Genomic DNA, 16,742 nt, shown 5'->3' on the forward strand with positions numbered 1-16,742 from the left:
ATGCTGGGCTCCTACCGTATTACATCGTACAGAGGCTATTAATTCTGTATATTGACACTTTTATGGGCTTTCTTGTAATTTGCAACTATTTAGTAGTATTTGGATTTTTAATGGAAAACTTTTGAGTGATGATTACTGTACTCGCTCATAAAGGACAGCTGTGTATTTACAGTACACTTACTTTCTTAGGGAAAAAATCTTTAAGAACGTGCAAGGGAAACTACACATTTAAATTAATCGCATTTCATAAAAGTTAAAAAGTTAAACAGGCTATCTAACAAGCAGATAGATTAGACGATAGCATGCCATCAACGAGAGTGCTGTAAACGACGAAGCGCACGACGAATCACACGTGGAAGAAGCAAGAAATCAGCCGCGACTTACATACATACCATTGCGGGATATTCTTGCAGAGGTTTGGGGGGAACACTTGAAACGTAAATCTAAATGGGGGTCGCGTAATCTGAAACATCATTTCCTCCCGAATATGAGTCCAGTTGCTAATAAAAATTGTGCTATCTAAAGACGCCAAAATTCTTCAGATGTAGGACCTACCCGAAGACTGAAGAAATGTGCTACCATATAAATCACAATAAATAATCATAAATTGTAATGGAATTATAGAACCCGTGGTAACTTACATATTTAAATGCATAACTGTAATCAAGATTGCGGAAAATTAGCAAGCTCTCCAAAAATCTTTTACGGAGATCACATACATGCGGATATAAAGTAAGATGCATGGAACAACTTTATAAAACCCCATAAAATATTAGACTCAATACCAAGGATACCTGTTTTTCTTTCGTACATATAAACATGGAAAATCACTAATTAATTGTGGAAGGTGGCAATCAATGCATGTTTTATATAATTATGAGGTTTTGTAAGCCGACTGAGTAGCTTTTCTCTTCCTGCATTATCTCATAATTTCTATAACAGCGACGAAGATGACGCTGTGTACTGAAACTGAGTTTATTTTATTCTCATTTTAACATCTGATATTCAGCAAAGTATGTACCTACAACCACTTTCCATAAATATGCATGAACACTAGGTTGAATGAATGTGGATGTAATCACGGCGCATGCGACTAGGTCAATTGAGTTGGAAATTCTCGGTTTAATTTTGCAGCAGGAGGCTGAGAAAAACGACTTGAATGTAATCTTCGTAGACGGCCCCGTGACTCCAGTCAGTCGCGACCCTTGTTTGAACAAGCATTTTAAACCAGTTGCACCATGGTTGGTTCTCCTGGGTGCAAGCGATAAGAACGCCGTATTCGAAGTCTGGACGTTGAATCGAGTAGAAAACTATGAGGTGAAGGAACCAGGCATTGCTTCTCCTGTGCTCTGCTGGTGGAGGCGTCTGCTACCACTGGAAAATTCAACTTGATGATTGGTCGGTTTCGCCCCGTCCACGTTTGTTCAATCTCGGTACCCGGAAATGAGATAGGTCGGGGTTTAGACAGGGTTAGTCAATCGCTGCTCCGTGGTCACGTAGGTACGACGTATCAATTCAGTGCGCACATGAGCGGTGATTCTTGGTGGGAGTTAGTTTAGTTGTGAGTTAGGACTGTTTGTAACGATTAACGTCTATCGTTAGAAGAAGTGCGGGATTTTCAAGAGTGGTACTTGTACCTCTCTTATAGTTAGATTCAAATGGAACGCAACTTGTTCTATAATTTTCCGCAACTCACTTAATACACAACGTTCCCATTTAAATCTCATAGATCTTTTCGGTGCGAGCTAAAAATGGTGAACAATGACAAACTTAGCTTTCGATTACTGTATGAGTTTGAAACTCTATGCTGCGCAATTGCTCGTACATGTTGCGCTTCTTAGTCAGTCCAGTCCTTGCTGAATAACGATGATCATAATGATTTAGGACTTTCCCGACGTAGTAACTGCTTCAACAGCTCACGGGCGTCGCCTCAGATAATGCTGAGGAAGCTGCACAATATTTCAACGACACAGCTGCTCGTCATCTTCAGGTGCTGCATTGGCTCACCAATATATATACTGACTCGCTAGAAGTTCTCTGGCGCCCAGGGTTAAGGCTATAACGTCGTCGTAGACGAATCATAGAGCACGGCGACATCCAGTGCCCCCTGCCGTACAAACGGGCGACGGGCATCTCATTCGCGACGTGGGAAAAGCGCGGCCGCATTGGCAACCAGTTTAAATGTGCAGACTTTGAGTCTCCGTCCGTGTTGACTCGGATTTATTCGCTTGCGGCCGACGATGCTTTAGCACCGACAGTGCTGGTTTCCATGCCTCGCTGAGTTGAAATCTCGTCTCCCTATTGATCAGGTCGTTATTTATACGAATTTCGTCTGGTTATTTAATGATGGATTCCTAGTACGCGGAAGCGGACGAAAGGATGTTTGTCTCTCCGTAGTTCATGCTGAGTCCTGTTTCACGACAGTGTTCAGCCACAGCAGATTTTTCTGGCTGACCCTGTCTGGTGTGACTAAGTTCAGCACATCTATCCTTAACAGTGCGACACGTCTGGCCAGTGTATGATTTCCCACACTGGCACAGATTTTATATATCCCTGGTCTCCTTAGACTTAGGTCATCTTGAACAGAACCCAGCATAGTTTGAACACCCGCTGGAGGGCGGAAGACACATCTTATTTGATGTATTTTGGACAGATAATAGTAAAGGACACGCCACCAACATATGGTAGAAATCCATCCTCTCGCAGTTCTCTGTTACTTCTGGCTGTTGTTGAGCTTTAGTGAGTGCAGGTTTAAATGCACTACTGATTCGTTCATCAGCGTACCAGTTTTTTACAAATGCAGAGAGCAGATGCCTAAGCTCTGCTGATAAGCTCCCTGCATCAGAGACTATTCCAACCCTAAGAAAGAGAGTTCGCAACACGCCACTGCGTTGAAATGGGTGATGAAAGCTCGTAGATTGAGTCGGCTTGCGAAACACACTGTGACCCAAGGAACCATGTTCTTTCCTGCGGACCAAGACATCAAGAAACGGGAAGTCTCCAATTTTCTCCATTTCCATGGTGCTGCAAATGCTGGGACGGAAGGAGTTAAGGTGTTCCAGAAATGCAAAAGGCATTACTGCTCCATGTGGCCAAACTGCAAAAGTGTCATCCACATATCTCCAGAAACGCTACTGTTCTTTTGCCTGCAACATACTATTTCGGCAACATGATGGATTTACTGCAGGACTCAGCGTATCGCCGTCTCCAGAAGGATCCAAATGGCGCAGTGCAATCGAAGACATCTGCGCTCCTCAAATCCAGCCAGTTTCCAGAACATCTTAAAAAGTGCTTAAGAGTACAAGCACCAGTTCCACCTCGGCTTTACAGGCTGCCTATGATCCATAAGGAAGGGGTTTCTCTTTGCTCCATTGAGAGCAATATAGGAGCCCCAACATATTACCTGGCGAAACATCTGGCATCTCTTCTAAGCCCACTGGCAGGAAAATGTGAACATCACATTCGAAACTCTGAAGATTTTATACGACTGAAGACTTTGCGTCTCGAACCAGATGACATTTTAGTGAGTTCCGATGTGGTCTCTTTGTTCACAGGAATATCCTTGGTGGAGTCATTACAGCTTATAGGAACTAAGCTGGAGAAGGACATCTTACATCTATTCAGACATGTGCTTACCTCGAAGTACTTTTTATTTAACGAACAATATTTTGAGCATATTGACGGTGTTGCTATGAGTAGCCCTTTGTCTTCCATAGTAGATAACCTTTTTATGGAAGACTTTGAGGAAAAAGTACTTCAGTCAGTTTGTAGTTCGGCCACACGGAGCGGCAACGCTTCCTGCATTTCTGGTAGGTACATTGTAACTCCCTCCATCCCAGCATTTGATTCAGCACGGAAGTGGAGAAAAATGGAGACCTTCCGTTTCTTGATGTCTTGGTTTGCAGAAAAGAAGATGGTTCCTTGGGAGACAATGTGTTTCGCAAACCTACTCACACTAACGTATATCTACGAGCTACGAGCTGTCATCACCCATCTCAACGCAGTGGCGCGTTACTGACTCTCGTTCATAGCGTTAGAATTGTCTCTGATACATGGAGCTTATCAGCAGAGCTTAGCCATCTCTGATGAACAGAACCGTAGTGCATTTAAAGCTGCACGCACTGAAGCTCAATAACAGCCAGAAGAAACAGAGAACTCCAAGAGGATGATTTTTCCACCGTATTTTGGTGGGGTGTCCTTTAGTATTAGCAGGCTGTTCCAAAAAACATCAAGTAAGATGTGTCTTCCGCCCTCCAGTGGATGTACAAACTATGCTGCCTTCTGTTAAAGACGACCTAGGTGTAAAGAGACCAGGGATACATAAAATCCCGTGCCAGTGTGACAAATCATACATTGGTCAGACGTGTCGCACTGTCAAGGATAGATGTACTGAACGTAGACTTCACACCAGACTGGATCAGCCAGAAAAGTCTGCTGTGGCTGAACACTGTCTTGACACGTGACACAGCATGAACTACGGAGAGACAAAGATCCTTTCGTCCGCTTCCACGTAATGGGACTCCATCATTAAAGAAGCAGTCGAAATTCGTATAAATATCGACCTGATTAATAGATACACGGGATTTCAACTCAGCAAGGCATGGGAACCAGCACTGTCGGTAGGAAGGCAAGGTCGGCCGCAGACGAACGAATCCGAGTCAACACGGACGGAGAATCAAAGTCCGCACACTTAAACCGGGCGCCAACACTGCCCGCACGCGCACTGGGCCGCTATTTGCGGCAGCGCTGTTCCCGCGTCGCGAATGAGAAGCCGGTGGCCCGTTTGTACGGCAGGGGCACTGGATGTCGCCGTGCTCTGTGGTTCGTCTACGATGACGTTATAGTCTTAACTTTTGGCGCCAGCGCTCTTCTAGCGAGTCAGCGTATATATTGGCGAGCCAATACTGCAACATGTCAGTAAGCACCTGAAGATCACGAGCAGCAGTCTCGTTGAAATATTGTGCAGCTTCCACAACATTAACCGACGCGACTCCCATGAACCGTTGAAGCGATCGTTATGTTACTGTAATTTTCTTGTTAATAACCCATAGTGTTAGGATTCTATAAATGTTCGATATAAAATGCAGATCGGGTGTATGCTCCAACCGTGTAAATGAACATTTTTCACTCAGCTTCGCCACAACCTGCCTACCGTCATGCCTTCCTTCCGTCTGTGATCTACACTGTGTTTCGGAATGATTTTCTAAAACTATTGGTGGCAGCTTCCTTACAGAAAAAAAAAACAGATTAAAATAAACATACCACTAATACCTTGTATTTCAAGGATACAGACGGAAAATTAGCCATAAACAACAAAGAAAACTGCGAAATGTTTGTAAGCTACACACATCAAAAAAAGCTTTGCATCACATCGGTTCCGAGAGTTCCGGAACCAGTACAGAAAATTGAAATAGAGATCAACTTAAACATCATTTTCGCCCTTTTTATTGCTCATGAAAACCACACATTTAATGTTGTACCACGATACATCGAGACCTTCAGAGGTGGTGGTCCAGATTGCTGTACACTCCGGTACCTCTAATATCCCGTAGCACGTCCTCTTGCATTGATGCATGTCCTTATTCGTCGTGGCATAATATCCACAAGATCATCAAGGCACTGCAGGTTCAGAGTGTCCCAATCCTCAACGGCGATTAGGTGTAGATCCCTCACAATGGTTGGGGGGTCACGTCGTCCATAAACAGCCCTTTTCAGTCTATCCCAGGCATGTCGATAGAGTTCAAGTCTGGAGAAGATGCTGGCTGGCCACTCTAGTCGAGCGATCTCGTTATCCTGAAGGGACTCACTCACAATATGTGCACGATGGGGGCGCGAATTGTGGTCCATGAAGACGAATGCCTCTCCAATGTGCTGCCGATATGGTTGCACTATCGGTTAAAGGATGGCATTCACATATCGCAAAGCCGTTACGACGCCTTCCATGACCACCAGTGGCGTATGTCGGCCCACATAATGCCACCCCAAAATAGCAGGGAACCTCCACCTTGCTGCACTCACTGGACAGTGTGTCTAAGGCGTTCAGCCTGACCGGGTTGCCTCCAAACACGTCTCCGTGATTGTGTGGTTGAAGTCATATGCGACACTCACCGGTGAAGAGAACGTGATACCAATCCTGAGCGGTCCATTCGGCATGTTGTTTGGCCCATCTGTACCGCTCTGCGTGGTGTCGTGGTTGCAAAGATGGACCTCGCCAAGGACGTCGGGAGTGAAGTTGCGCATCATGCAGCCTATTGCACACAGTTTTAGTTGTAACACGGCGTCCTGTGGCTGAAAGAAAAGATTGTTCAACATGGTGGCGTTGCTGTCAGGGTTCCTCCGAGCCATAATCCGTACTTAACGGTCATCCACTGCAGTAGTAGCCCATGGGCGCCCTGAGCGAGGAATGTCATCGACAGTTCCTGTCTCTCTGTATCTCCTCCATGCCCGAACAACATCGCTTTCGTTCATTGCGAGACGCCTGCACACTTCCCTCGTCGAGAGCCCTTCCTGGCACAAAGTAACAATGCGGACGCGATCGAACCGCGGTACTGACAGTCTAGGCATGGTTGAACTACAGACAACACGAGGCGTGTACCTCCTTCCTGGTGGAATGAGTGGAACTGATCGGCTGTCGGACCCCCTAAGACTAATAGGCGCTGCTCATGCATGGTTGTTTACATCTTTGGGCCGATTGTCCGCAGCTCGTGGTCGTGCGGTAGCGTTCTCGCTTCCCACGCCCGGGTGCCCGGGTTCGATTCCCGGCGGGATCAGGAATTTTCTCTTCATCGTGATGAGTGGGTGTTGTGTGCTGTCCTTAGGTTAGTTAGGTTTAAGTAGTTCTAAGTTCTAGGGGACTGATGACCATAGATGTTAAGCCCCATAGTGCTCAGAGCCATTTGAACCATTTTGGGCCGATTGAGTGACATCTCTGAACAGTCAAAGGCACGGCGTGTCTGATACAATATCCACAGTCAACGTCTAAATTCAGGAGTTCTGGGAACTAGGGTGATGCAAAACTTTTTTTGATGTGTGTATTTCAATAATATGTTAAACTGTGAGAAATCGAGAGCTAACGTTCCAGGAAAAATCCAGAATACTCCCACACAAACTCAGTATCAACAGCATGGATGATATTCAAAATACCACTAAAGAGCTGAAGAATGATAAGGATCCCGGGGGAGACTCAGTAACTGCTGAAATGTGGATAATTGAAAGTGAAGGAACTGTCAAGAAGCTACATGGAGTCTTTCAAAAAATCTGGGAAACAGAAGCTATAACAGAAGGCTGGAAACAGCATTAATTCATCCAGTACACAAAAAAAGAGATTAAACTGGACCCATCAAATATAGAGGAATCACTACGAACCAGGCTGGAAAGCTATCAGCAATTAGGGAACTACCAAGGAAGGTTTAGAAAAGGACGATCCTGTGTGGAACAAATTTTAAATCTGAAATTCATGATCAGGTCGAGAAGAATGAGATCTAATAGCACTTATATAACATTTGTAGTCTTCAGAAAAGCATATGATTCAGTTGACAGGACATTATTCAACACCTTAAAAGAGTGCAGAGCTGACATCAAATCTGTGTCAATCATAAAAGACACAATAACAAATACAAAATGCAAAATTAAAGTTTTATGCGAAATCTCCAAGGCTTGTGTGATCAAAACTGGCCTAAGGCAGGAAATGAACTGTCCCCATTGCTCTTCAGTTGTGTGCTACAAAAGGTAATCAGGGAATGGAGCAAAAGGAGAAGGAATTAGAAGAATCACAACTGGGAAAAAGTGGATAATCTGAGTTTTGATTGTCCAGCTTTTGCCATCTTTACTGATTCTGTAGTCGATGCAACAGTGCAGATAAATCTCCTACAAGATACAGATTCAAAAGCAGGTCTACACACATCTTTTGAATTTCAGAGTACATTACAGATGTGAAGAAAGCATAGAAATATATGGAAACTGTTTATGGCAGAATAATAAAGGGTACAAAATTTAAATATCTAGGAGAAATAATACAACCAAATGCTTTAGACAAAGAAGGTAATCTAGCAAGGGCAAGGAAACTGGAGGTGACTTTTCAGCTAAAACCTTCATAACAAGATATCTATTTCCATAAACTTCAGCGCTACAGTATTGTCATTAAACCAGAATACCTTCATACATCAGAATGCCTTTCGTTAAATACAGCCAAAAAATGAGATGAAATAGAAAAGACAGAAACGAAAATAAACAGTAAAATCTTGAGACCATAATGCGAGAATGAGAAATGGAAATCAAGAAGTAGTAAAGAAGTTTATGAAAAAAAGTACAGCGAATAGGAAGAGGAAGAGAAGACTTGCATTCTATGGACACCTAAAAAGGCTAGATGAAAACAGGATAACAAGAAGAATTTTTAACTTCTTTAACAGATACCCCAAAACATCAATGATGCGAATAAAAAGGCAGGCCTGAGGGAAATGAAAGTAATGGAGGAAGAAATAGGATAAAGAGAAAGGTTCAGAGCAACACGAAAGTGCTTCCACGAAAAAAAAGAAAAATACAGGTCCAATATGGAGAGAAGAAAGAAGAGAAAAACATAAGGGAAAGAATACAAATTTACTGGAAAGAAACAAAGGAGTAAAAAAAGAATGCATATGTTATTTCATGTGACCCTTAGTAGGCCAAATCAATTTAAAAAATAGGGGCTTTAAAATGCACACCCTAAGAGCTATCAGCACTTGTTCATCCACGATGCTGTGAATCACAGCTCTTCTACTGCACGCTGTTTGCTTTCCATATTTCGGTGTGGTTGGGGGGGGGGGGGGGAGGGCCTAGGGAGGTAGTATGGACTAAAGAAAAAAAGTTGAGTAAACATGGGCTCTAAAATGCAGTTACGAGCATGACTCATCTTCGCTTCAGTGAAACACAAATCTTCCACTGAACAGGTGCTCATAGCTCCTAAGGTATACATTTTAGAAACCATATTTAATTGGTATTTTTTCCTTGTTTTCGTGTAAGGAACCTGTCTCCAAATTTTTGAAAGCGTCCTTCTGCAACATCCTGTATATCCTCACGAACCCTGTAAGAGAAAGTTACTGCAAAATGTTTAGAAAGGTGTAAACCCTGATCGGTACATCTGAAATTCAGTAGCTAGATTCGTGCTCCGCGTCTTTTCCTTATGATAGAGAAACAGGGCTAAGATTCACTTCATATTTATGGAACTTCAATAGAGTTGGAACTCGGGGCAGCTAGAAAATGCTAAAAACTAAATTTTTTTAATGGCAAGATCGCGGCTATGAAAATTTCCTGTTATAGGAGAAAAGTTTGACCCACAAACAATGCAATTGCCGATTTTTAAGTAGTCAGCAGAGAATGGGCAGCTTTCAACTGTCAAATTTTCCAGAATTTCGGCAATAAATGGAAGAAAGACAAAAGATTACATGAAATTCAAAGAGAGAAGAATGTTGGATGAAGACATTCGAAACAGGAAAAAAAGGAATCAATATTTAATATTTTCAAGGTTAACGAAAAGTGGAGAAAAATCTTACGTGAGAGTATTTTCATTAAAGAACAGAGGAAAACATGGAGTGAAAGTGAACTACTACTGAGAAGAAAGAGAAAAGAATTCTAACCGAAACAGCATATCATTTGCTATTCACTTATATAGTGCATAACTCAATGGATATTAATCAGTATATATAGAAGGCAATGTCCCGACTGAGTGACTCAGTCCCTGAATCATCATCGCACAGGTAAAACCACTAATCCCCGGGTTGATTCCAGACGGGGTCAGGGATTTTCTCTACCTCGTGATGACTGGGTGTTGTGTGATGTCCTTAGGTTAGTTAGGTTTAAGTAATTCTAAGTTCTAGGGGACTGATGACCATAGATGTTAAGTCCCATAGTGCTCAGAGCCATTTGATTTAAAAACCACTAAGAATAGAAACTTGAAATTTTCAGAGGGTGTTGATCTTAGACTGTAGGGGGTGAAATAAGGGATGAAAGATTTTTTCAAAAAAATATGTCGCTATTAAGGCTATTTTGAAGCTACACCTACGAAAATTGTTATTTTCTTTCTCACTCAGAAACAAAGTGTAGTGGGACTGACAAGGCAGCCAGTCCACAGTGACGGGTAGCCGAAAGGCACACGTACACACACGCCGACTGGCGCGAAGTCTGGAACAGGATTCGTAATGAATGCGATAAAGAAAAGAACGTAGCTACTAGAACACTTAACTTTTACTGCATCCTTTGGTATACAGCAATCTTGATGATACAAGTGAGACTCTATCTTGAGATACATGTAATGTTACAAATGGCGCCTTGCTAGGTCGTAGCCATTAACTTAGCTGAAGGCTATTCTAACTGTCTCTCGGCAAATGAGTGAAAGGCTTCGTCCGTGTAGTCGCTAGCAACGTCGTCGTACAACTGGGCGAGTGCTAGTACGTCTCTCGAGACCTGCCGTGTGGTGGCGCTCGGTCTACGATCACACAGTGGCGACACGCGGGTCCGACATGTACTAATGGACCGCGGCCGATTTAAGCTACCACCTAGCAAGTGTGGTGTCTGGCGGTGACACCACACAAAGAAATACGTGCTTCAATATTTTTGGAAAGTTAGCCCATATCGGGACGTAATAGTCAGTGAATGATTTTAAATAAATCATTATTAAAGAGCTAATAAAGTTTTTTTAAAGCTGCATCTACTAAAATTGTCTCTTGACTTCTCGGTTACAAACAAAAAAATACGTGTTTCAGTATTATTGGAAATTCTGCTCCAAAGGGAGTGAAATAGGGGATGAAATGTTCTATGGAAATATTTCATTATGAAACCATTTCGAAGCTTAATCTATCACAATATTCATTTTGGTTTCTCTTTTACAAACAAAAAAAGTCATTTCATTGTTTCTAGAAATTCAGTGCCCAAGGGGGTGAAATCAAGGGTGAAATACATTATGAAAATATTTCATCGAGAAAGCATTTTGAAACCAGACCTTTGGAAATTGGTATTTGACCTCTAGGTTGGAAATGAAACAGACGTGTTTGATTGGTTTTGAAAATTCAGACCTTAAATAGCTGAAATAGGGCCAGATTGATTCACTGGCTCATCACTGTCCACACCGAACCGCGAAGGAGAGGAAGATGAAATTTGGAGAGGGTGTAGATCTTATACTGCAGACATGGTTTAAGAAGGGACTGTCCGAAATTCTACTCCTGAGTAGGTGAAACAGGGAAAATATGTGGCTATTAAGGCAATTTTGAAGCTAGAACTACGAAAATTAGTGTTTGGTTTCTCAGTTAGAAATAAAGAAAGGTGTTGGAAGTTCAACCGCTAAGGGGATAAAATAGTAAGTGAAAGATTCTTCTGAAAATAAACCATTATTAAAATACTACGAAAGTATTTGTAAAACCACATCTATGAAAACAGGTATTTAACTTCTCAGCTAGAAATAAAAACGAAGAAAAAGACAAACGCGTTTCAACGCTTTTTGGAAATTCAACCCTTAGGGCCTGAAACAATGGACAAATATTTTTGTGTTAGGGGATGAAAGTTTCTATGGAAATATCACCACAAGAACTCAAATGGCAGCCGGATTCGCTTTTGTATGAAAAGCAATTCGGAAAAGTGCATGCGTCTATGGCCTTAATTAGAGTAGAAAGCTTAGATGAAGTTGCAATTTATGAACAACATAAAAGAAGATCTGTGCAGACCATACAGCTAAGATTGTCAAGAATAAGAGAAAAGACAAAGTTGAAAAAATCATTAATACTTTTACAAAATTGTAGGTTTACACTAAAATGAAACCAAGGCGATGTCCTTAAAGAAACGTGTGAAAGGAATATTGGTTGCGCCACATGACAGTGTTGTTTCACAATATTCTTTCTACTTTAAAACTTGTGTTCAGGTTTCCATCGAACGGTGAAAGATAGTTAGGTCCATTCCATACCGATTATGTAAACATCGACGATGATTACCACGGAAAGTGAGGATTGATGGAAAGTTCTCCTGAATCGTTGGGAAACTGAAATTTCCTGAAATAATGGATTTTCGTGGTGTATCAGGAATAGATCGCATACAGTTGTCGTTTGCGGGCAGTGTTGCATTTGATGGTATAACGGGTGCGGCAATCGAAGCTCGGAATCACCGATAACGTTCCACCTGTCCTCTGTCCTGCTTTCCGATGTTCACACAAGTTTTACTGGGTAACTATCAAGAAATATGACAACATTGCACAATCCATTACAGAGTGGGAAGTTATTGTTGGAAGCAGATTATTAATTTTTTAAATTGTTTTGCCATCCTAAGAATGTGATTCAATAAAGTATTACACATTTTATTTTCATTACAAAAAAGACACACACTGTAATTTTCGTGTTGTTTGACTTTAATCACACCAATGTGTAAAACGCTAGGTAAATCTAATGCTGGGGATAAGGGCCGTGAGCCTTTGGTTTCACTACACGCTAGACACTCAGATACGGAGAGCAACGTTAGACGCTGGAGGATGGCGTGATTGTACAACGTGATACATTGAGCTTGTGGAACTGGATCCTGCTTGCTCCCACCAGATGGTATTGGTGTTAAGGCGAACGTAATTAGCCTGTCTTGGTGCTACATGCAACGCCGCGCGATAAGGGAACAAGGCGGCTGCGCGCTTTGTCTGCGCTAATTCTTCAGCGCGCCGTAATTAATCAGGTGGACGTCGGCGGCGAGCGGTAAAGACATCGTCAAAACTGTGACACGTCACGCGAGCTCTCGTGTGCGGGTCGCTGGAAATAAAGGTCTACGCAGCAACCGTCTTTGTGTTCACAACCGCTTACAGCAAATGCGCGCCCCACAATAATTACCTGTGGGCGGCGAAGAGAAACTGCAATTGCATTCGTACCGTCGATTACAAAGCAGCGTTTACTCTGACATAAACCTGCTGGGACACAGAACAATTACTATACACAAACAATAACCGTGGAAATTACCTAGAAGTAACAAGTTCGAGAGGAAAAGCTTGTTATTTGTCGAATAAATCACGTAAGTTGTGGCGCCCGTAATGTGTTGTAATCAGTTTGAGGTACCTAAATATGATTTTCTGAACATGTTATCACGCAAAGGAGCGAGTATTTTTATGTTTGGTCAGTACTTGTAACTTTTCTATCCATCGAAATATAGATGGAAGTGCCGTTTTTTTTTTTTTTTTTTTTTTTTTTTTTAAGTACGTAATTGTTGTCCGTGGAGGGTTTGTGGAGAAGAGAAAATTTGTGATATGAGGCATCGTAGTGTCTTAACAGTAACTACACACCACCGTCTCTTTAAACTTTAAAGAATCGAAAACCGTGTATAAAACATCCTGAGATGTCTGATTACTTGAGAAATGTGCGACTGTGTTAAATATTTCATGTTAAGCATGTATAACCATTATGAGTGAAGATTCAAAACCCTAATTATTTTCGTTTTATTAGTTGTGGCAAATTCACCGACAGACTTATGAAAAACTCAGAACAAAAAATGAAAATCTAGTTTTTCTCCTATTCTATGCGTTGTACAGTGGTATAATTTTGTTAGTATATTCTCTGTAAAATGAGGATTCTGTCTGCTAGATAGGTAACTAATAGCGTTGGTATTAAATAAATAATACATTAAAACGCAGGCTTGGTGCTGAAGTTTTACTGCTTGAACGACTATGTAGAAAAAATAACTGTTTCTCTTTCATTATTTTGTGCCTCTGAAAGGGGGAGTAGGTTAAGAAAAGGTTTTAAATTATGATCTAAGTTTTTGGAAGTCGCTAAATGTTCTCATTCTCAACTACTGGATGAATATAGTCTTGGTAATTGCCATTTAGTAATATGGTGGATGGCATGAGTTCCCAAAATATTTTAAAGATAATGTACAAGTTGAAACGTCGCCTTAGAAAATTATAAATTACTGTGCTGGTAAACCTCTTATGTTATTTGATTTTCAAACGGCTGAGCAAAACTGAACGTACTCAGACATTTCTCTCTTTACTTATTCTGATCATCACTAAAATGACAACCAATATTTTTAGCGCAACTCAATCTGACTTTCAATAATCCCTACAAAAGAATGTACCTAACTAACAATAACCTATACTTTTCATTAATTACTTACCTCACAAAAATCTTAGTTACTCGAACTACTGCAATACAGCGTGCGCCAATACTGCCAGCTAAATAAAAGATTCTAAGTACTGAAGACACTAACTACTGATAGCAAATGAAAGATTTTGGTAGAGGACAAACAATGTATTTATCTTAATAGTGATCATATGTCGTAATATATATATCAGTTCACGACATCCAGTCTTATAAATATTTTTTTCCTGACAGACATACGTCCAGATCGTCCGCTCTCAAAATTCTGCCATCTCTCTCCCGACTTACACTACCGCTGGCGGCTCACCTCCAACTGCACAACGCTACGCGCTGTTCACATCCCACTGCCCTACACTACAATAGCAAATATCCCAACAATGCAAACCAGCCACAGACTGCACGCAGCACAGTCAGTGATTTTCATACAGAGCGCTTCGTGGCGTTACCAATATAAAAACCTAAACAGCCTACTTACAAAGTCTACTGAGACTGCACAGTCTCATCCGTGTGAAGCTATGTTTACAATTTCAATGCGAAAACGGTAGGTAATAATTCGTAATGGCACTTATAGTTACCAGTTGAAACTACTAGTGTGCTGTTACCACTCGCAGTTTATTATTAAATGACACAATTGCACCCGATTATGGAGATTTTAATCATTGACACCTTTAAAGGAATAGAATAATTTCTGATTGATAACAGTAAACTTGTACTTTTGTTTCATATTTTCACAAGAATATTCAGGGTGAACCTGAAATCCACCGACAAAATTTTAAGGCTGGTTCTGAGATTTTTCTGTATCTTTTAGTATAAGAGATTCGCGGTCACCAGTGGCTCGTTGCGAAGTAGTTACATTGTCTTTGGACAACACTGGATTGGTTGCTGTGGCCCTCTACGATGCCCAACTCTCAAGGAACCACTAAAGTGAGAAGTCGCGAAAGGCAGTGACATTTACGGCATTGGACGCCCCACATATTGTCTACCATGCAACCACGACGTTGGCTGCTAATGGCAACAGGGGGCATGACTGTAGGTACCGACGGTGAGCACAGCGCGAGGCTACGGAGCGTAGTTGAGCTGCTTAGCCGACGAGTAACTCTCTACAGTGCAGGTTGTGTCGACGCAAAGACGAGCAGCTGCAACGATAAACAAACCAAACATTGCATTATATCCACAACAACAGTTGCCGAAGTTGACATTTCGCAGAGTGAGACAGAAGTGGCAGATGAAAAATTAGCGTTTCTGCACGATGAGCCAGTGGTATGTGTGGTGTCGTGTACGCTCGACTGTGCGGACAATGTACACGAGGAGTACAACGATGACGAAATGTTCTCAACAAGAGAAAATAATATTGAAACAAGTGTCGAGCCATGTAGTTCATCATCCTTGTCGTGCAGGGAGACACAAATCCCGTCTCCAGAGGAACGTAGAAAGGACAATTGTTGTCCAAGTATCGGATACTAAATATAATTACGTACATGAAATATCATCCGCAGCGAACTACCAAAAGAAAGAACGGATTTCGAATAAGTCGGCTGCAGTATGATCATGCAGTGCATCTCAGTTTCAAGGGATAGCAAGGAGCACTTGTTACAGAAACTGATGTTTGCGAATTTCAAGGATGCTCGAGACAATTTACAGGATGTGCATGGCAGTGACCTACTACATTATGCACATCAAATTGCACACGACATGGATTACAGTGATTTCAAGAGAAGCAGTGGATGGTTGCATAACATCAAACATTGCTACGGAAATGGAATACGTAAGGCAACGAAATATCAAACAAAATGTCAACTTGGCGGTGCACAGCAAACTGCGGAATCGGTCCCCAAAAATTTTTATGTTAGGTAAACGAACTTATCCCATCGTGCAGTAAGGAATTTGTTTTCAACTCCCACAGTGGACTCGAATTCGGGAGGACGACGGTTCAATCTCGCGTCCGGCCATCTTGATTTAGGTTTTCCGTGATTTCCCTAAATCGCTCCAGGCAATTGCCGGGATGGTTCCTATGATAGGGCACCGCCGTCTTCCTTCCTCGTCCTTCCCTAATCCTATTAGACCGATGATCTCGCGGTCTGGTCTCCTCCCTCAAAACAACCCAAGACTTTTCAGCTCCGGCCAAGAGGAAACGCTTTTGAAAGGAATACTGGAAATTAGAAGTGCCAAGAGAGTTGTATCAAGATAAACAAACATCAATGCCTTAACGCAAGTGTGGGCAAATGTTTTTGCTCGGTGACCACTACGTGGAAGCGGAGAATAGCGATGGGCCGCAGCTTTTAAAACAATTGCATTCACTAGTTGAATTTCAGAAAAGAGAGTAAACTGTGGCCTAAAAATTCATGAATATAAATAAAGTAAGTGTAATATTATTCAGTTTATTTATTTTGCTAATTTCATATCATATACGTCTCTAAGCACATTTAATCTTAGAAACACATTAATGAGTCAACTGTATCCTATTACACATTTTTTACTTTTTTTATATCAGACGTGAGACTGTTTCTTGACTTTCCCACCACAGTTTGCAAGTACATGTCTGCCAAAGAACGTCGATATTCATTCATGTTGATCTTTAAATAAGAAAAAATTTGCTCTCAAGTAACTGTAGGCACTAATATTGAGAACAGTCTCCCAGCATATTGCTTCATACACGGA

Source organism: Schistocerca nitens, chromosome 1 (genome assembly GCF_023898315.1).
Source record: "Schistocerca nitens isolate TAMUIC-IGC-003100 chromosome 1, iqSchNite1.1, whole genome shotgun sequence".
Classification (NCBI taxonomy): domain Eukaryota; kingdom Metazoa; phylum Arthropoda; class Insecta; order Orthoptera; family Acrididae; genus Schistocerca; species Schistocerca nitens.